Raw genomic sequence first — 21736 nt, forward strand, 5'->3', positions numbered from 1 at the left:
TACTCTATTATATAACTAGAAATCCTGGTTGCTGGGAATACTCTTCAGATATTTTTCTCTTGTCCACCGGGTATTGCACGCGACTTGTTTTATCATCGCTAGAAAAATAGTTCGTAGTCAATATGTTATCACATTATCCATGCAAAACCCAATTAGATGTATATAAAAAAAAATAACATTGGAATGCTGATGAGAGCATTTGACCTTAAATGCTTTCTAATGAAAATTAGTAATGAATCTTTAAAATTAAAATCTGCACTATTAATTAAGATTTATATTATATAAAATATCTAGAAATAAAAAATAATATATTTTTAAGGTTATTTTTCTGTATATTAAATGAATAAAAAATGAATGTAATTAACAATATGATATCGTATTTTGGTTTTATCTGTAGTATATAAGCATCCAAAATCAATATTTAGATCAAGATTAATGGTTTAGATTTGTAAATTTTATAGCCTATGACATATTTTTATTTATTAGTTACATTTATGCTATTCATTTTCTTCTAGCTTAATGCATAAAAAAGATCTCCAAAATAGATGATTTTTAGTCTTCAGGTATTTTTAAAATATATATCATGATCAACAGTGCATATCTTAATTTTGAAAGATCTATCATGGATATTTTTGGAATGATCATTTTATCAAAAAAAATTCTTGCCTAACTCTCTCTTTATTCATATATCGACCAAAAGTGAGCGAATATGGTGCTATATTATTTTCTTATTGCTCAAAGCATTATTCCATTTATAATAATTTGATTAAATAGCATATATATATTATATATACACACACATATATATACATGCATACATATATCTGTGTGTGTGTGTATTTATGTACATGTATATGTATTTGTGGGACAATGGGGATCTAGAATCTCCTGAAAAAGGCAAAACCAAGAACATCAATCTCATCTAAGCCGAGACAAGCAGTAATAAGAGACCTAGTTCATATTCATAAGGGCACTTTCAGAAGCTCCCTTCTAACCAACATGATGGAGGGTAAAATGGATCGTCCTGCTCAGAGCAAGGGATCATCCTATCTCGGCTGGGCAGACTACAACACCGACCAGGTAGGACCACGGTCCTGCTCAAAACCAATCTGATCTCGGACTCTGCCGAAGGTTCAGTTGACCTCGGCCGAACCTCTGCACTGTTACGACCTGCGGCAACCTCTTCTGATGCTTATAATAACGTCCCGGGCCCGAGCTCGGAATGCCCTACTCCAAGAGCTCCTTCAACCACAGGACTATATGCCGACGCACCCCGACCTAGCTCGAGGTGCCCTTCTTGTATTCGCCGATGCGTTCTGACCGAGCTCTGGGCGCCTTTATATTCGCCAACGCACCCTGACTGAGCTCGGGGCGCCCCTTATATTCGCTAATGCGCCCTAGCCGAGCTCGGGGCACCTTTATATTTGCCGACGTACCCTGATCTGAGCTCGAAGCGCCCTTAATATTTGACGATACGCTTCGGCCAAGTTCGAGGCATCCCATCCAACAACGCGCCCCGACCTCGAGCTTGGGGCGCCCTACCGAGTAATCCTCGAAATCGAAGAAGCTAGGCCGACCTCAGCACCCGTCAAATCGACCTCACCGAATATATGATGCGACCTCTCATCGAGTTCGGCCTCACCCACGACCGCATCCACGTGCGTGCCCACGCTCGCCTACGTGGTCGTACATTACAACGTTACCGCGCTGTGCTTTGCTTGCTGGCCAACGATAGTCAAGGACAACCTCATACTGCTCCAACCATACCCCATTACACCTATCAACGCCTTACCATTTGCAGGAATGGCCTACACCATGTGCCTCAAGCAAGCTCTAGCTGCGTGCCATATGTCTAAAACTCATATCCTCTCATGATGAGGACGGGTCATACCTCCACCAATTGGACACCTCTACGAGGACTATAAATAGCCCCATCAGGTAACACTATGAGGACTTTTTTAGACCAACAAATATCCACTCTAACTTGAGCGTTAGAGGGCCCTCACCGGAACTACCAGTGAGGCTTTGTGCGGTATACCGTCGTGCAGGAGGTGGCTCCCGTTTCTCCGACTTCCCCCGGTGTGGTCAACCTTGGGCCAAATTTGAACCATAACATTTGGCGCTAAAGAAAGGATCTGAGTCGTGATCATGAGGTCAAGGAGCCACGGAGCTTCAAATGCCTCGAGTAGCGGGGTACTAACACCCAGCAACTCTATTTAAAGTCCATCCCCTACAGCGCCTACGCCGGCGGACGAAACCCTTCAGGTCCAGCCAGAGCAGTTTTACCTGCTCGCCAAGCAAGTCCAAACACTTACCACGGCTATTCAAGGCCTCCAGCAAGTAGGAACTTTATTTGTCGCCGAGCTCAACAACAAAGTCGAGAAAATAGAGCGACAAATCCAAACTCTCTAGGACCAAGTCGCGGAACGCCATAAGGAGCGCAGTCGATCAAGAAGCAAATCCCTCTGGCGCAAGAGAGATCCTCCTCGGCCTAGAAGCACAGTTTATCTGATGTCTTCCCTCCAGAAGCCCGAGAATATGCTCCCCTCCAAAGGTTTGGGAAGTACGCTCCCCTCACATCTACCCGGACAAGGATCCTCATGGAAATCAAGGGTCGCGGCTACCTCCAACTCCCATCAAAGATGCGACCATCAGGGTCACGGAAGCGCTCGGATAAGTATTGTCGCTTCCATAGAGATCATAGTCATGACATGGAGGACTGCTACCAGCTCCGTGATGAGATCGAGGCACTTATCTGCCGAGGTTTGTTAGGTCAGTTTGTCCATGGTCAAGCTGACAGAAGGGAGCCCGAAGGACAGATCCCGAAGCCGCGTGAGGGGCAGAGCGACAACCGTCCCATCGCGGGCACCTTCAATGCCATAGCCATTTATCCCACATGCTAATGGCTCCCTGACTCGAGACTTAAAGCTACTACCCTCGGATGAAACTTTAGCCCATCCAGGTTAAGGTTTTTAAATCCTAGAATGTGTCATCAATAAAATTATCCTCTGAGACTTCTTTGAAGCGTCTTTGAAATGCCTTAATGGACTCGACATGCCCCGGTTGTCTCCGTGACACGAGTTATATATGTAAAGACAAATCTACAAAGTCGCCCTTCGAACTTGGCTCAGGCTGCCCTGCAGTGTCGACCGCGAGCCAAAATGCTTCGCGACTGCAGGATCCAAATCTACAAAGTCGTGCTTCGAGCTCGGCTCAGGGCGCCCTGCAATGTCGACTGCGAGCTAAAATGCTCCGCGACTGCAGGATCCAAATCTACAAAGTCGCCCATCGAGCTCGGCTCGGAATGCCCTGCAGCATCGACCGGGAGCTAAAATGCTTCGTAACTCCAGAATCCAAATCTACAAAGTCGCCTCTCGAGCTCGGCTCGGGACGCCCTTCGTTGTGTCGATCGCAAGCCAAAGGGCTCCCATGACTGCAGAAATATACGGCGACGCACCCTGGCCAAGTTTGGGGTGCCCTGTGAAAGTTGTCCATCGACCACAGGCGCCATAATTTGAGCGGGGGCGTCCTGTAGAGTCAAGAAGAGCCGAAGAGGCGCCCTGATCTGATTGGGGGCGTCTCTATCCTCGAGCTGGTTTCTACCCTCGAGCACGCTTCTACCCTCGAGCTAGTCTTTACCCTCGAGCTGGTCTCTATCCTCGAGCTGGTTTCTATCCTGGAGCATGCTTCTACCCTCGAGCTGGTTTCTACCCTCGGGTCCGCTTTTATCCTCAAGCTAGTTTCTACCCTCGAATCCGCTTCTATCCTCGAGCTGGTTTCTATCCTCGAGTCCGGTTTTATCCTCGAGTTGGTCTTTACCCTCGAGTTGGTTTTTATCCTCGAGCTGGTTTCTATCCTCGGGCTGATTTTTTCCTCGAGTTCGCTTCTATCCTCATCAACCACAGGTGCCTTGAATTGAGTGAGAGGCATCCTGTAGAGTCAGCAAGAGCCGAAGAGGCACCCTAATCTGAGTGGGGGTGTCTCTATCCTCGAGCTGGTTTCTACCCTCGAGCACGCTTCTACGCTCGAGCTGGTATTTACCCTCGAGCTGGTCTCTATCCACATACTGGTTTCTACTCTCGAGCACACTTCTACCCTCGAGCTAGTTTCTACCCTCGAGTCCGCTTCTATCCTCATCGACCCCAGGCGCCCTAATCTGAGCGGGGGCGTCCTGTAAAGTCAGGAAGAGCCGAAGAGGCGCCTTGATCTGAGTGGGGGCGTCTCTATCCTCGAACTGATTTCTACCCTCGAGCACGCTTCTACCCTCGAGTTGATCTTTACCCTCGAGCTGGTCTCTATCCTCAAGCTGGTTTCTACCCTCGAGCTAGTCTTTACCCTCGAACTGGTTTCTACCCTCAAGTATGCTTCTATCCTCATCAACCACAGGCGTCCTGATCTAAGCGGGGGCATCCTGTAGAATCAGGAAGAGTCGAAGAGGCATCCTAATCTGAGTAGGGGCGTCTCTATCCTCGAGCTGGTTTCTAGCCTCGAACATGCTTCTACCCTCGAGTTGATCTCTATCCTCGAGCTGGTTTCTACCCTCGAGCACGCTTCTACCCTCGAGTTGGTTTCTATCCTCGAATCCGCTTCTATCCTCATCGACCACAGACGCCCTGATCTAAGCGGGGGTGTCTTGTAGAGTCGAAAAACCCTGATCTGAGTGGGGGCGTCTCTATCCTCGAGCTGGTTTATACCCTCGAACACGCTTCTACCCTCGAGCTGATCTTTACCCTCGAACTGGTCTCTATTCTCGAGCTGGTTTCTACCCTCGAGCACGTTTCTACCCTCGAGTTGGTCTTTACCCTCGGGTCTGCTTCTATCCTCGAGCTGGTTCTCCCCTCGTGTCCGCTTCTATCCTCGAGCTGGTTTCTACCATCGGGTCCGCTTTTATCCTCGAACTAGTTTCTACCCTCGAGTTCGCTTCTGTCCTCGAGCTAGTACTCTCGAGCTTGTCTCTATCCTCAAGTTGGTTTCTCTTACTCTCCAATGTCACCCCTCGAGCCGGGCTCAAGGTGCCCTGTAGTATCGAATGAAGAGCTACGAGCTCGTTCGACTGTAGGTACCCTTATCCTCCAAGATCGCCCTGCAAAACTGACCACAAGCCAAAAAAGCTCTCCCGACCTCGATCTTGAAAAAAATCTGAGGGCGACCCAAGCTTAAATCAAGCGCCCCAGTTGAAGTCCATAGAGATCTATAAGGCAGAAAGGTGCTAAAGCTTACGACAATCTCCTGCCTAAAAAGTCCCCTCGCACACTATAATGCAAAAAGAAGACCCCGAGTTCAGTTCTCGCAAAAGGTCCGAAGCAGACCTGATGCTTGACTTGGATGCCTAAAGCGCACCAGTGGACGGGCTCCGGAATAAGTGAGCTCTTCACTGGCTTTGCAAGGTCATCTTTAAGTTAGAAGTAAATGTTGAGCGCAGAGACTTGGCGAAAACTTCACACAAGGGTCCTACTATGTGTAGGCTAAGCTAGCGCTTAAGCTATACAGCTTGGACCCTAGTTAACCAAACACAAAAGCCCAACACAAAGTATCAAGTGGGACGAGTTCAAATACTTCGTCAGACTTCAAAATGTGAAGCCTTAAAAAGAAAATGTACTTCATTGATATTAAAAGGGCCAAGGGTCGAGTACAAGAGGAGCCGACCTTGAGGTCAGGCTGAATTCAAAAGGCCTGAGCGGCTTTGCAAAAGCTCAATCGACTTGGATAACCTCAGCATCGACCTCAGAGTAGCTTCAGCCTCGACAGCAGTCTCAAGAGCGGTTTCAATGCCGGCCTCAGGAACGGCTTCCGACTCAGTCCCAATAGCGACCTCGAGGATGATCTTCAGCCCAACTTCAGTAGTGAACTCTGCAGCATCCCCGTCCTCCACTCCGGCAGCTTCGCCCATATATGGTTAAAGGCCGCTGAGGTCAATTCCAGGGCAGAGCCGTTGGGCTTGATCATGATAGTTCTTAAAGCCCTGGATCATAGCACTGGTAGCCTCCTCCGCCAGCTCGTCAAGGAACTCCTTGGATTGATGGAAATTCTCGACAGCCTCCCGGGCGGACTTCCCCATGAGCCCTTCGAGTCGTTCAGCCCTTAGCCTCAGGGCCTCGGCTTCGTCCCACTGGCCGTCCAGTGCAGCTTTAAGCTCGGAGATACAGCCTTCAGCGGACGAACAAGCCCGAGCGTGCTCAGCCTCCATGTCTCGAATTCGAGCGAGTCCATCCATAATCAAAGCTTCGGCCGCCCTTGCTTTCTTCTTGGCCTTCCGCTGCTCGGCAGCCACCGCCCTCTTCTCCGCCTCATGCTGTCGCTGCCCTCTGCTCGGCCTTGCGCCACTATTACAGCAGCCGCTGCCCATTCTTCGGCCTCTTGCCACCGCTGCATGGTAGTTATTGCCCGAGCCTTGGCCTCCTGTCTCTGAAGCATGGCGTGCTCCATCCTCGACTGGAGTACCCTCATCTGCCTCCGGTAGCTAAGCATGCCAGACACTAGGATGTCGACTATGTGGAGGGACTAGCATAAAAGATAAAATGTCAGCCAAGGTCAAGCACTTACGAAGAAAATGAATGAGAAGTGGGAGGGCTACGTTACTCACCATGATGCTGGCTGAATAAGCTTAACCGGCGAAGTTGTCAAGGTCCTGCTCCTCCATTCGAGCACGATCGTGTGAAAGTATGGCACAACACATGAGCTCGTGAGCGACGTCGCCGGACTCGAGAGCCATGTCATCCTCAAACACACGACACTCAAGCTGAAACTGCCTCCTTCTGGGCTCGGAGGGAGCAGAGTCAACCCTTTCTAAAGAGGGGACCTCAAGAGGAGCCAAGGCCCCGGCTGAGGTTGGCGCCTCGAGAGGAGTCATGGCCCCAGCGGAGGTCGGAACCTTGGAAGAAGTTGGGATCTCCAGCCCGCTCTCCGACTCAAGACCTGATTCGTGTAGTCGGGTGGCCTCGTGAGCCTTCCGAGTTCGGCCGACAAACACGGCCGCCACTTGTTCAGAAGGGCCCCCTCTTGCCGCCGATGGGGGCACCTTGACCTCCACTGAGGGGACCTACTTGAGCCCAGCCCAAGCAGGGTCGGAAGCATCAATCTGAGCGAGCTCACCCCGCTCAATCCCAGAGCTAGAGGCAGCTCTGGCCCTCTTCGGCTTTCTCTCGGACCGAGCTTCGTCCAAGGCAGCCACCCTCTTCCTGTATCTAACCATCAAAGTCTCGACATCGAAGACCATCCTTGCAATTTCTAGCAATAAAAAACTTAGTTAGAATCCAGCATGGAAAAAGGAAAAGAGAAGTAGCTACACCGCCCTTACCCTCGAGACGGGCTAAGCTCATGCCGACATTCAATAAAGCCTCCTCGCTGAGCAAGCCAAGAAGCCATGGAGTTTCTTTTAGCCCGAGCAACCTGTCTAGAACGCTATGCTCGGACTGTGATAACTTGGAGAGCTTGTTATTCACCGCGGCTCACAAGAAGCTCCAGGTCGGGTTAAACCCCCACGACCACTCGGAGGAAACAAAAAAGAATTTATCCTTCCATCCATGAATGGAGGAAGGAACATCCTGAAAGAGCTTGCGGCCTTCCCGGAAAGAGAAGTTTCACCATCTTTTGTCTGTGGGGTTGCCTTTTAATATAAAGTAACTCCGAAAGACGCTCATCAGGAGGGGCAGACCATGTGCAAGGCAGAGAGAGAGGAAGTCGATTATCATTCTCCACGAGTTCGGAGCAAGCTATACGGGGACGAGATAGTAAGCCATCAAAAGCTCGTTCACAAACCCGTATAGAGGGAACCTCAGCCATGCTCGGAGTGTTTTTATATATACCTCGATCCGACCTCTAGGTGGATCGGTGGCTCGAACCCTAGGCTCCGGAAGCTCAAGGACGAACTCAAGAGGGAAGAAGAACCGAGCCCGAACCAGGCTCAGCTCCTCTACACTAATGCTCCAGCTGGTCCCGTACGGACCTTGGTTCACCTCAAGCTCAACCTCCTCCACATCTGAAGAAGCCTGGGCTCGGGATGAACCTGTACCGAGCATCAAGGTCCTTGGCGACCTCATTGCCTTGGACCCAAAATCAAAAAAGAGGGAAAAAAGACAAGAAATTCTCCGAGCGACCGAAAAGGGATAGAATACCTATCCAAGAGTTCACTGAAGAATAATCGCCGGGAATCGAGAGCAAGGCTAGTCGCAAAGGTCGCAGGGAAGCTCCAAAAACACCCAAGGAGAAGTTCGAACACCACTGCAACGACGGCCAGGAAGAAGAGGAGTAGGGGCAAGAGGGGTCAAATAAGGATCCTAGGGTCCCTTCTAGGCCTTATATAGCCTACTACAATAGCTCTAATCGGCTAACCTAAGCGATCAAGCAAGCCGAATCTCACCGCCTGGTAGGCCCAGAAGGGACCTCAACAAATCTTTCCGGATCGCAGCACTAAAAGCTGACCATTGTAGAGGGCGCTTCGGAGAACGGGACATTAATAACTGGCCCCTCGTGTTCCATCAAACGAGGCGTTTTGGGGGACGGGGCATTATTGATTGGCCCTTTCGCGTTCCATCCAGCAATGCCTCGGAAAAAAGCGCGCACGTGGCACATTAAAAAGCTCCCACAGCCGTTTCTACTTGGAGTGACGTTCGTAGCAACCTGAGCCACCCGAGCCCGGCTCGAAGCCATCAGCCCCAATAACACACCATGTCTCCTGCCCAAGGCGCACATCTTCATTAGCACGTAGCCATGATGCAGGACAACCAACAATTCAACTATTTCCTTCATTTGAGCCGAAAAGCAACTCGACCTTGGAAGTCGGGGAGCAAATGATGGGGGGCAAAATGGATCGTCCTGCTCAGAGCAAGGATCATCCCATCCTGGTCGAGCAGACCACAACACCGACCAGGCAAGACCTCAGTCCTGCTCAGAACTAGCCCGATCTCGGACTCCGCCGAAGGTTCAGTTGACCTCGGCTGGACCTCTCCACTACTACGACCTGTGGCGACCTTTTCTGATGCTTATACTGATGTCCCGGACCCGAGCTCGGAACGCCCTGCTATGTCAGCTGTGAGCCCAAGAGCTCCTTCGACCACAGGACTATGCGCCGATACGCCCCGACCTAACTCGGGGGGCCCCCCTTTTATTCGTCGACGCGTTCCAACTGAGCTTGGGGCGCCCTTATATTCGCCGACGCATTCTGACCGAGCTTGGGGCACCCCTAATATTCGCCAATGCACCCTGGCCAAGTTCGAGACGCCTTTATATTCGCCGATGCGCCTCAACCGAGCTCGGGGCGCCCCTTATATTCGCCGACATGCCCCGACCCGAGCTTAGGGTGCCCTTTATATTCGCCAACATACCCCAACCCGAGCTCAGAACGCCCTTAATATTCGACGATACGCCCCAGCCAAGTTCGGAGCACCCTATCCAATAACGCACCCCAACTTTCGAGCTCGGGGTGCCCTACCGAGCAAACCTCGTAATCGAAGAAGCTAGGCCGACCTCAACACCTGTCAAGCCGACCTCGCCGAATATATGATGCGACCTCTCATCGAGTTCGGCCTCACCCACAACCGTATCTATGTGTGTGCCCACACCCGCCTACGTGGCCGTACATTACAACGTCACTGCGCCATGCTTTGCTTGCTGGCCAACGATAGTCAAGGACAATGTCATGCTGCTCCAGCCATACTCCATCACACCTATCAACGCCTTACCGTTTGCATGAGTGGCCTACGCCATGTGTCTCAAGCAAGATCTAGCTGCACGCCATATGTCTAAAACCATCTCCTCCCATGATGAGGACGGGTCATACCTCCGCCATTTGAACACATCTACGAGGACTATAAATAGTCCCATCAGGTAACACTATGAGGACTTTTTTGGACCAATAAAGATTCACTCTAACTTGAGCATCGGAGGGCCCTCACAGGAACCAACGGTGAGGCTTTGTGCAGGTACGTCGTCTCGCAGGAGATGGTTCCCCTTTTTCCGCTCCAACTAGCAGCTCTCTCAACTCCCCCCTGGTGTGGTCACCCTCGGGCCAAATTTGAACCACAACACAACCAATCGGCATACTTCCGACATTTATATATCTTGGACAATCTTTAGAACATCATTTTCGAACATGCAAGCATAAAGATATGGGGAAAGAAAACTAATGTTCGAGCAAAAATTAAATGATCAAAAACTACAATTTCTACTGCAAATAAACCAGAAACCAGATTGAACGATGACTAAACGGTGGAGCATGGGATCTATTGCATAAAGTTTATTTATAAAAAGTTAAGAATGCTAACTAGTTTCCCTTTCAACCAATGAACCACCACTTAAAATAAGCAGAATATTATTCTTTTCCTTCGTAAGGTATGAGCATATAAGTTTGCTTGCACGATATAATGCTGCAAGAAAAATCAAAGAAACAATATAAATATCAAGACGGAAGAAAAATCAAAGAAACGTGCGCAGCGAGGATGAGTGAGACATATGGGAAGGTACAACAGGTAGGTGTTTCCCCTTTTCTTGTTGAATGTATTTTTAATGGTCGGCCAGGTGACTTCGATTGCCATTTACTTCAATTTTTCACTTTCCTTGCCCAACAAGATATATGATGGAGAGGCATGGGATTTGGTTTAAAAGTGCCAGAATTTTTTTTTTATCATAACGAGATCCTAGGGAGCTGGAATATTTTTTTTAATCCTCTGTCAGGAAGTGTAGTAGTCCTTGATTTTTGGGGAAAAGACAGAATCCAACGCCAGGTTTCAAGGAGGGGCCACGACTGCAGAACTCATGAGGGTCACCAGAGTCTAAAAGAAGACATGGCCACTTGTACCAAATAAATAAATAAATAAAAGGAAGAAGAAGACGACATGGCCACATTTGACGACTCCACGCGATGAGTGAGTGTGTTTTTTTTCTAACGATGAATGCGATGGCATGCAAGATCTAGATTCAATTCTCAACTTCCCTATATTTGATAATCTCAATGAAATTACATGGGCTCTTCTCATCTTTCTTTTAATCCTAATGACATAGGAGGCTGGGTTCAAATCTCACATTCATTATATTTCATAATTTCAGTGGAAATTTGATTGATAGACTTTGTCCATCTTTCTTCTAAAGAAATTGTAAAGCCATAAGTGGCAATAAATCGGCATTCAACCATTTTGAACAATGCGATAGAGCTGACCAAGTACAATGGCTATCTAATGTTGACCTTGTGACAATCAAATCAAATATCATTGTAGTTCGCTTGTTTCCTAATGCAACCTAAATTATCATTAGTTAAGCTCTCCTTAGAACTTTGTTTTAATAAAAACTTAAACCTTTCTAAAAGATTTTCCAATCAAGCACACTATTTCTAGTTGTATATGGAAGGAGACAGGGAACCTACTAGAACCTGGACTTACGATGGAAGGGTCCATAATAGTTAATACAGATCTAAATCCCTCTTTGCACTCAACAAAACATAGCCCATAAATCCTCCCATTACAATGAAAGAGTTAGCAAAGAGAAGACAGAATCACCCCACCATCTCAAGTAGACCATGCATGATACAAGGAAAAATTTTCTAGTATCATTGTCATGGTGCAAGATACATTCCCTAACTTGTTTCTTTGTGACTTCGTATGATTGCTTGATGGCTAATCCTATCATTGGATATTGCAACATATTCTAGCATGCATTACTTGCATGTTGCGAATGCTTGTTAGATTTTAGTGGATATTTCAGCATAGCTAGCATGATGTAGAGCATTAAGTACTCTCTCAAAATTACACTTCCATTTGAGTTTGTACAATTCTCAATGTTCATGTTATGTCTATGAAAAAATTTTCATGATTTGTTGCAACTTTGCACACTCTTGAGAAATGCATGCCATTTGTTTTTGCAATTCAACTCCTTTACGGTGCTCATAATAATATTGCATTTTCATTTTTCTAGATTATGTAGAAAGTCAAACATATTTTACGCTACAGAGGAAATGCCCCATGGAATAATCACCCGTAAGTCATGCTTAAGCCTTGCATATTCTATTATGCAAAATAATGATTATCTTGGATCATGATCTCCATCTCTACCATTGTTTTTGGAGAAATACTTCAACAGTAAGCCCTTAGGAAAAGTGGTGCCAACCATCTGTTTGCAAAATTATATTAAACCTTCAAAAATATGTAACACACGCAAGAAGATGCCACGCTTTTTGATCTTGAAGTAATATACTAGGTCAACATGTGCACACTGGCATGGTACCTTTGGAAATAACAAAGGACGCAGGCCACCGGCCTCAAGCGTTGTAAGTTTCTAAGCCTCTTCTTGATTTAAAACGTTTTGGGGCATCCATTATTTGTCATTTTCTGCAAGTTCTTATTATTTTATTCTTGCTGCTCCTTTTCTTTTCTTAAAATCCCATGCCATCTTTTTGATATTTCGTATCAGATATGATATTTCATATCACCAAATGATAAGGAAAAAAAATGCCGTAATAAGATATAATTGATAGATGCAGATAGTACTAAGTTTTAAGCAATGATTACAAGGCTCTCAGGGTCATGATTAGATAAGAACACCTTAATGTTCTAGGGCCTCAAAATGCTGGGGGCACTTGTTCTGAAGATGTAAGCAACCATTAAGGGTACAGGAGAAACAAGTTACTTTATTTGCTCCCATATAATATTTTGTCCAACGGGAAAATGCAATAGGTATAAGAAAGCAGAAAAGGAATACTTAAACGGGATTTTAATGGCAATGACATTTGCATCCACAAAAAGTGCTTGATTAATCAAACTGAGACAGCAAAATCATTTCTTGAGAAACAACAGATAACTAAGGTCTAGATATATTATGCTTGAGATAAAAGGATGTAAGGAGTTTTATGGATTTATTTAGTTAGGGAACTTATATTATATATAAATTAATATGTGCTTGGAAGTTCCATGAATTCCATTAGAAAAAGAAAACTCGCAAATCTGCTTTATATGTCACACACAAATTTTCCATTGATCTTGAATTATCTCACGGGACGCTACGCATAATATGAGAATCAAAATAGCATCCTCAGGAAGTACATCATCAAGAAAGAATGTAGCATCTAGTTGCAACTACCATGCATCAAAGCAAAGGTTAGGCTACATGAGCATCACTTGGCAAATTCTATTTCTAGCTAACAATTATGGGATTTTCACACCATGAGTGCTGGAAAGCAGAATTTTTGCTAAAATATAGTACGTGACATCAGAGCTGGAAAAGATACTTCTTTTCCTTGGCAATGAAAAATGCACCTCAAGATTAGGAAGACTTTGTTGAAAATTTAAGTGTATTACAATGCAGCACATTGGAAGAGCATCAACAATGCAAGACAAATACACTGTGCAAGGAATGATCCTTCATCTTTGGTTTCATTCCCCATTTACATTAGAGAAGTGCACCTAAAACCAACCAGAAGGAAACAAACCACCATGCTGCAAGAACAAATCCAGCACCTCATAAATGCAACAGACTCTGGAAAACTAATGAATATACAGTAAAAGAAATGCAACTCAAATTTCAAAGAAGTAGCTGTTATGAAAAAGTCCATACCACTTGACCTAACCAGCTATATAGTTTGCTGACATGCATTTTTGAATGGAAAGATTTGTCTTGAATTATCTTAATCTTGCTCTACCATCTAGCTCCACTTAAAATATAAACACATTCTACAAGGTGGTTTGACTGTAAGAATGCACTTCCCCCTTTTTATCGAAAATAGTGAATTCATTATCTATAAGGAAATTAACAGCTAATCCTGATCGTTCATTAGCTATGAAGTTAAAAGAGAACATAAATTTGGAATTACTTGCACAACATGACCTTTATGCTTTTGATGGAATCCCACACAGAATGTTGATTGTGGCCGTGCCAAAAAATACATTTATAAAATTGTTGATGTAATATTGCTTCTATCTATCAACAATCCACTGGTTTCATCACCATTGATCTACATCAGAGTTGCATTTATGTTCTAAATATAATCATATGTAAGATATTGGACTTCTAGCATATAAAATGCATACATTAAGCGATCATGCATGTGCATGGATCTAATACATACTTCCATCTTAGGGTCTAATTTCTAATATTCTCACTAATCATATTTAGATAATTTACAAATATCAGCTCAGATCTGCTAAACCGGGGACTGTTCAGGGCATGCCAAATTGGATCAGTCAGCAAATGGGACAGCTTGTCCATCTGATTCGGTCCCAGGTCAAAATCAGCCTAAACAGGGCTGAACCATTATGGTTTCGGACTGTTCTAGAACCGAACCAGGTTCAACCTTTTATAACCCTCCTTTCCCCTCTTGCAATTCCTCCTCTCACACAATTACCCTCACTATGTTTAGGATTCCGCCGCCGTCCTCGACAACGACAACTATGGATCACCGCCTCTCTTTCTCTTCTCTCTCATCAGGCTGCCACATCTCTCTCTTTCTCGCTACCATACTGCTGCTCCTACAGCCAACGATGGGTATCATGGCCTGGAGATTGCAGATAGGTCAGACATACCCCCCTCCCTTCCTTCCTCTCCTTCTCCCTCCCTCCCTCCAAATTCCAGTATGCCTCAGGTCTATACAGTACTAAACTGGGTAGCAAGCTAGTACGACCCAGTACTAGTCATCAAACCTTGTCTCAGCTAGTTCCAACTAGACTAGATGCTATTAAATTGAAATGCTTTTCTATATAGTTACTCATCAAACATGGAGGTTATGACTTCAAGGAGTTTTTGGTTTCTTGCATATTTGGCATGGAGAGTAAATGCATGCATCTAGATCTTTGTAGTTTTCTTGGAATAACCAATGAACCAAGTACACAGTTGGATCCTAATTCTCACAAGCAGAAATTGATAAATGAAACCAATCAAGGGGTTAGCCTTTTACCAGTGGCAAGACCATCCAAAAGGGGGAAAAAATCACATGAACTATGAAGAAAAACACAAGTAAATATAACTGAAATTTATTTAAACAACAGAAAAATAAGGCCAGCATTACAATCCTCACTAACTGAAAAGCCCAAGATCATACAAAATGGACTTAAGACTTGCTAAGAGTGGATGGTGGCTGCATCCTCAGCCTTTTGTAGGTAAAGGGAACCCTCTATCAAAGATGATGGCATATATGTGCAGAACTACAGACAATTTTTTCTATAGAGAAGGTTACATATCATTACCAGCTTGCACACAAATTTGCATGAAGCACTAAAAGGAATTGATGCTATCATCTAGAACAACTGAGATGGTATTGAACATGAATCCCACTAAAAAGGATAATTGGAATCACTATAGTAAAAAGAGGCTCCAAACTTTTGGATGGAATTATTGAATCAAGAAAATCTCTACTAGGCATTAAGTCCAAATGAATTAAAATTTGATACATAAGACCGATAATATGTACCTAAGATAGTAGTTGACAAGGTTCGGAATTTCAATATCGGGTACCATACCAATTTGGTAATGTACGATTGATACGCTATGGTATGCAACCCGTATCGAGACAACTTGTGCCCTTCTTTTTCTCACCTTTTATCGGTACCATTCCGAAACTGAGAAGTATGGGTCGTTACAGTACAGACGCACCCCAATTTTGAACGTTACTGGGCAATTCCGCTGGGTTCGGACCAATATGGACCGGTTCGACTCATATACCGAACCAAATCTTGGTGCCATATCAATAAGGTACTGATAAGGTATGGTACATAACATATGATAGACATACTTGGTAATCACGACATAGGTTACATGACTACTATCTTTAACCTTTGAAAGAGTCTTGATAAACAAACTACTATTGCGTACCCTAGGGGCATCAACATGCCAAAAACTGCATGAAAGTAATTCTCCACAACTACATTCTAAAATTTCCTCCAATGTCTCCAAATTCATGAATAGCACACAACACATGAGATCTTGACCTTCATGATCAGATAAATCCAAATTATCACTTGGCTATAGCAAAATTTGGCAGGCTTTTTCATGTTAAATGATCTATAAAGCAGAGAATTCCAAACTCATGCAAAATGTGAATTACATTAATCTCTATGACTATGCCACAAACAACTACATCGTAACTTTTAAAGGCATGCATTCTTATGTCATAACTGCATGCCTTGCACGTGTCTCGAAAATTTTGAGACACTTCATTCCTTGAAAGGTCTGCTAAATTGGCCCGTACCGGCCAGTTCAGCCTGTACCGTAATGGTACCGTCCGGGACCGGTACAGTACAGTCTTTGAAAATGGTTCGCACAGGTAGGGAAGAAGAAGAGGAAGAAGAGAAAAAAAGAGAAAGAAGAAGAGGAAGAAGAAGAGAAAGAGGAGAAGAAGAAGAAGAGAAGAAGAGTACCGGTTCGCACCGGGTCTCGAGCCGACCCCTTCCTGAGCACCCCAACGAGGATCACCACTCTTGCTCGCGGTTTTTTTTCCTTGCTCGCGAGAGAAGGGGGGAAAGAGGGGAGAAAAGAGGAGGAGAGAGGGGAAGAAAGGAGAAGGAAGGAGAGAACGTTTGGGAAGAAGAAGAGAAGAAAAAAAAAGAGAGTGTCCGCGCGCGAGGCAGCGCGCCTGCGCGCGATTCCATGCGCTAGGAACTGCGCCGCGCGTGATTCCCCGAGCAAAGCCCGCATGGGCCATTTAATGCCACTATATGGCTTTAACGCAGATGCGCATGCATCAGTTTTTTTTTTCCTTCCATAGTTGGCCGGTTCGGTACTGGTTCCAACCGGTACCAGTCCCCAATGGTACGCCGACCGGTATCGGTTCGGCGTACCTTGATTCCTTGTCAAAAACACAACATACATTTAATCTCAAACAAAAAAAAATGCAAATGACAAGATAGTATAATTTGCAAATTGTTTCTTATCGTCATAAAAAGACATGCAAACTGAGCACTTGCATATATGCACCAGACATCTGCAGCAACTGTCATGTGGAATTAATTTGTTGTCAGTAGTCAACTAATTGCAATCCATGTCAAGTCCAATAACATACTGATTTAAGAAGCTATCGAGAATAACTATAATTGCAGTATATGAACGGTTGCAAGAAAGGAACGGCAGCACAAAGGCACTGCATATTGCTTTGAAAAGGTCGGGGGGAAACCAAGGGTTCTGCCATATACTACTTTGCTATCAAAATATTGTTAGAAATGTTGACATCAGATGTAGATTTAAAATTTAGGAGCAAATGTGACAGGACATTGTTCACTAGTTAAGATGGCAAGGTGGAACAAAGAAATGCATTGCTATGGTTCACAAATTCATCCATGCTAACATCCAAGTTTGTTTTCAAAATGGATCTTATCTTAAATTTTGTTAAAGTGCAAGCTCAGTAAATATCTACTCATTTACAATTGAAAATAAAGGTCAGTCTAAACTTGCATGTTCTGTATTTTAATCCCTTGGACACCCAAATGATGCTTGATACATTTTTGAATGCTTCTATATTAGATTGGGCTTGAAAGTGAGTCTTTCTTCCAACTTAAGGGCTATGCACATTTTAATTTTCAAACTGATAAATAGGTGAGTATTCATGTAAAAATGCTTATGCTTTTTTCTCAGTATCATCAATATGGTTCAAAAACAAAAGTACCGAATATTACTCATAACCATTTAAACCTCAGAAAATATTCTTCAATAGCCAGAAAAGTTGTAGCAGACCAAGAGAGGAAAGTTGAAGCCCTCAAGTAGCCCCCCTTCTTCTCACAGAAATTGAATATCAGTCATGCAGTCCCATTTGACGTCCCATTTTCTGGCTGCAAGGCCTGGCCCAAGTAGTCAGTGGTTGCTACCGCTCCTAGTTCTCACGCTTAGTAAGTCAATTCAACATGCATTTATAAGTACACCTCAGAAATTTTATAGAACTTCACCAACTTCATGAAATGAAGGAAATTCCAGCCCTATTTTACCAAGACCTGTCAAACAATAGACAAATATATTCAACAATCATAGTGTCGACCCACTACTTAAATTTGAAATAATTTTTTTGTCAAATACTGAAAGGAGAATCATCAACTATCAACAATTAGCCTTCTCTATCCTTTTGATTAATTCGCTGGAAGCTTTCTGAGATACCATATTATAGAATTGCCACAGTACAAAAACTCCATAGCCATAGAAAGGGTCCTCTTATATCTACTTCAGGATAAAGTCAACTGCTAATTTTAAGACCCAAACATTTTTTTCACCTATTATACCCCTGTTAAAACATCTTCACCAATATAGCATTCTCTTAACCTGCCCCACCAGTAGAAGTCAATCAAGCTCTCCCTCCAATAAAGGATTACTTGTGCTACTAAATTCAACCATATTTTCCATTTGGAGTAGGATGCTTGCACTGCACCAGTTATCCTTCAGCACACCCGCCAAATGCATGAGCTGCACCAGTTGTTCTTCATCACATCCTGTGAATGCAAGATCAGAAATAGAATCTGATAGGTGCAATGTTTTGACTGTCCTTCAGCCACAAGCTCCATTGCCACAGCTATGAGGAATCGCTGTCTAAAATTGTCTATGCCATGTTCCCACATACCGCCTCAACTGGTTCGCTGATCACATCTAAACGTAAGATATTATCACAGACTATAATTGTCATTTTTCTGTGCATGTCAAACATTCTCTAATTCTTGATTCTCTTTCTTAGAGACCATCTAAACCCCAACAGGCCTCTTTTTGAAGGAATTTTCATGGTCATATCAAGATGCACTCTTCTTATCAGTTATCATGTGTCATCTATAGCAACATTTTACTCCAGAAAACAGCTGAACCAACATTATATTTCAAAAAGTGGTGCTATTTACATTTCCATATTTTTCACTTGGCAAGTGTCTAAGCAAAAGCATCTTTATCTCAAAGTACATATGGCCAATCATCATATAATTGTCCTTTAACTCCTAAAAATAATGAGTCAGGTTTAATTGACCAAGTTTGTTGCACTAGTTGTTAACCCATTGTAGACCATAAATTGTTAGGTCACATCCAATACCAATTAGAAGGCTGTGTTATTGCACGATGAGTAACTAAAGAAAGAAGTGTACACAATTCCTCAATTAACATGCAAACCCAAAACCTCAATAAGATTTAAATACATGTTGGTAGAAGGCTTTCTACGGAAGATTGGCACTCATAGAGTTTAAAAAAAAATAATATACAAAGTAGATGAAAAACAAATCATGGTTCGTGCAGATCACTAATTCAGAAACATAATTATACCAAACATATTGGCCCCCCATGGAGAAAGCAGGATTTAGAGGGAACTACAGATGGCCCAACGTATTGGGGGAATCAATATTAATTTCAGTGGCTAGACAAATTAAAAAGTTTCAATGTGATAAAGGACATATAATAAAATACAACTGACCTTTGACAGATCATAGGAGAGTATAGGCAGCCACGTTACATAGATGAATGGTCATTTTGCTTTAAAAAAACAAAAGATACAACTTGTTATCAATGTTGATAATTGTACTAAGTAGTTTACATTAGTTTCTAAGATAAGATTCTACCAACTTGATGTATCATATTTCTTCCCAAAGTATCAATACATAATACAGAAGTGAGATTCTTCCAACAGATGCATAGTACCTTTTTTCAAAGATAAAAACATCCGATCAGAGTTAAAGCATGATCATTGTAAAAAAAAAAAAAAAAGAACTTACAGCATTCACCTCCCACCTAGAACCTCCATCCATTGCAACACTTCTATGAAATTTGTCCATAAATATAAGCTGCAAATCAATGACAACTTCCTATCTCAATGATCCGATGACTTTTAGCAAATGCAACTGCATTTTGAAATCACTTGACAATAAACATTTATAGCAAAAAGAGACAAATCAGAAACGGTCTCTTGTGGTATATAATAGTAAATTCATAACCCAAAGTGTGTAAACTATAAAATAAAAAGAAAACTGCAATAGAGTAGCTCCATATGGTAAGCAGTAAAAATTTCAGTCACCAAGAAACATGTGAGCAGAATATTGAACTAAATACTGCAGCAAAAAGATGAACCTATCATTATAAGATTGTTCTGCAAGCCAGAACATAATAATGATGTCCAAGAATGCAACTGCAAAAAAAATGAGATGATCAACGACCACAAATAGTATAAGAAACAGACTGTTTCACACAATTAGCATACATAGAGCAGAGAAGATATGTTTATACCTGCAAACATTCTTAGAGGAATAAAATGGAAAATCTCCAGTTGTTAAATCATCTGGAAATAGGATCATAAATAGAACCATGAAGGGTTGCATACCTGGATCCATGGATTTGCTGAACGATCAACGCTTCTTTTCTTTCTCCCTCTTGACCCCTGTTCAAACACTCGGTGATGGAGACCGATTTTGTGTTCACGTTATGGGCAGAGGGTGAGACCCCTTCGAATATCCTACCATCAAGGATATTATGCTTCCACTTCTCTAGGAGACAGTTACGGTAATCATCTCGTAACTGACCACGTTGTGGTCATGTGGGTCAAAACCCAACATTCTCCCACTTGGCCCATATGACCATACTTTGGTTAGAATGATATAAACATTAGGCGCGCATCATTCTAATCCACAGTAAGTTGGGTCATCATAATACCATAATTAAACAACTTACTAATACGAGTCAAGGCGGTTCCACATCAACATAATGACATAGTTCCTTCCAAGTACTACAACACTAGTAAATTATTTAACCACAGTCCATAAATGAGAAGTATCTTTAATGGTCAAACATTATGTCTTTGTCAGAGACAATTCCTGTAATCATACATTCAAACCCATACATGTACATATATTTGAAGAACAGGAAAATCAGAAACATAATCAATTATATCTAAGTGCCAAAGAAATAAACATAATACAATCCTCAATTAATATCATGGATTACAACTAAGACCCATTCTTTCAACATGCTCTTTAAAAGTCTTTGGTTGTAAACCTTTTATCAAAGGATCGACAATCATGAGCTCTGTCCTCATATTTTCTATAGACACATTTTGTTTCTGAACTTCCTCATTGACAACAAAATATTTAAGCTCAATGTGCTTGGCACCATTAGAATATTTGTCGTTTTTTGAGAAATGGACGGCTGCAGTATTGTCATAAAAGATTCTCAACGGCCTGGCAATAGAGTCGACATCCCAAGTCCCGAGATGAAGTTATACAGCCACAAACTATGAACCGTGGCGTCAAAGCATGCCACAAATTCTGCTTCCATGGTGGACGAAGCAGTGCTTGTCTGTTTGGCACTTTTCTATGAGATTGCTTCTCCAGCTAATAGGAACAAATAGCCAAACGTTGACTTTCTACTATCCACACATCCAGCAAAGTCTGAATCCGAATAGCCAATCACTTCAAGGCTATCTGACTTTCTATATGTAAGAATGTAAATCTTTGTTCCTTGCAAGTATCTCATCACCTTCTTTGCAGCTTTCCAGTGATCCTGTTGCCCAGATAGACAACCCAAGAGGGGGGGTGAATTGGGTTTTAAAATTAACTTAGATATTTAAAACGTTATGGATGATTAATTAAAAACTATTGCAAGTTATTTAATTAATCCTAAGTGCTGTGAGTGATGTGAGAGTAAGAAGAAAAGAGCCAATCAATCACAAACACAAGGTTTTATAGTGGTTCGGAGCTAACCCTTGCTCCTACGTCCACTCCCCAAGTCTCACTTGGGAATTTCACTATAACCCCCTTGGATTACAGCCGGTTGTTTTGCAAGCTCACAACCAAACTTGTTGTTTTACGAGCTCACAACG

At 43.4% G+C, this 21736-nt stretch overlaps 1 long non-coding RNA gene across 4 annotated transcripts; it reads right to left on the reverse strand.

Annotated features, from left to right (window-relative positions):
- Nucleotides 1-13213: 13213 nt before the first annotated feature.
- On the reverse strand, nt 13214-21444 carry LOC113463479. Of its 4 annotated transcripts, none has more exons than XR_005511583.1 (3): nt 19641-21444; nt 19343-19401; nt 13214-13421 (listed from the first exon to the last, which is right to left on the reverse strand). It is a non-coding gene; the product is annotated as an uncharacterized LOC113463479 (long non-coding RNA). The 4 variants fall into 4 exon arrangements; XR_005511572.1 differs by having other exon boundaries at nt 19343-19566; XR_003387761.2 differs by lacking the exon at nt 13214-13421 and adding an exon at nt 16485-17897 and having other exon boundaries at nt 19343-19566.
- Between the last annotated feature and the right edge of the window lie 292 nt (nt 21445-21736).

The sequence above is a fragment of the Phoenix dactylifera genome, chromosome 1 (assembly GCF_009389715.1).
Source record: "Phoenix dactylifera cultivar Barhee BC4 chromosome 1, palm_55x_up_171113_PBpolish2nd_filt_p, whole genome shotgun sequence".
Lineage (NCBI taxonomy): Eukaryota > Viridiplantae > Streptophyta > Magnoliopsida > Arecales > Arecaceae > Phoenix > Phoenix dactylifera.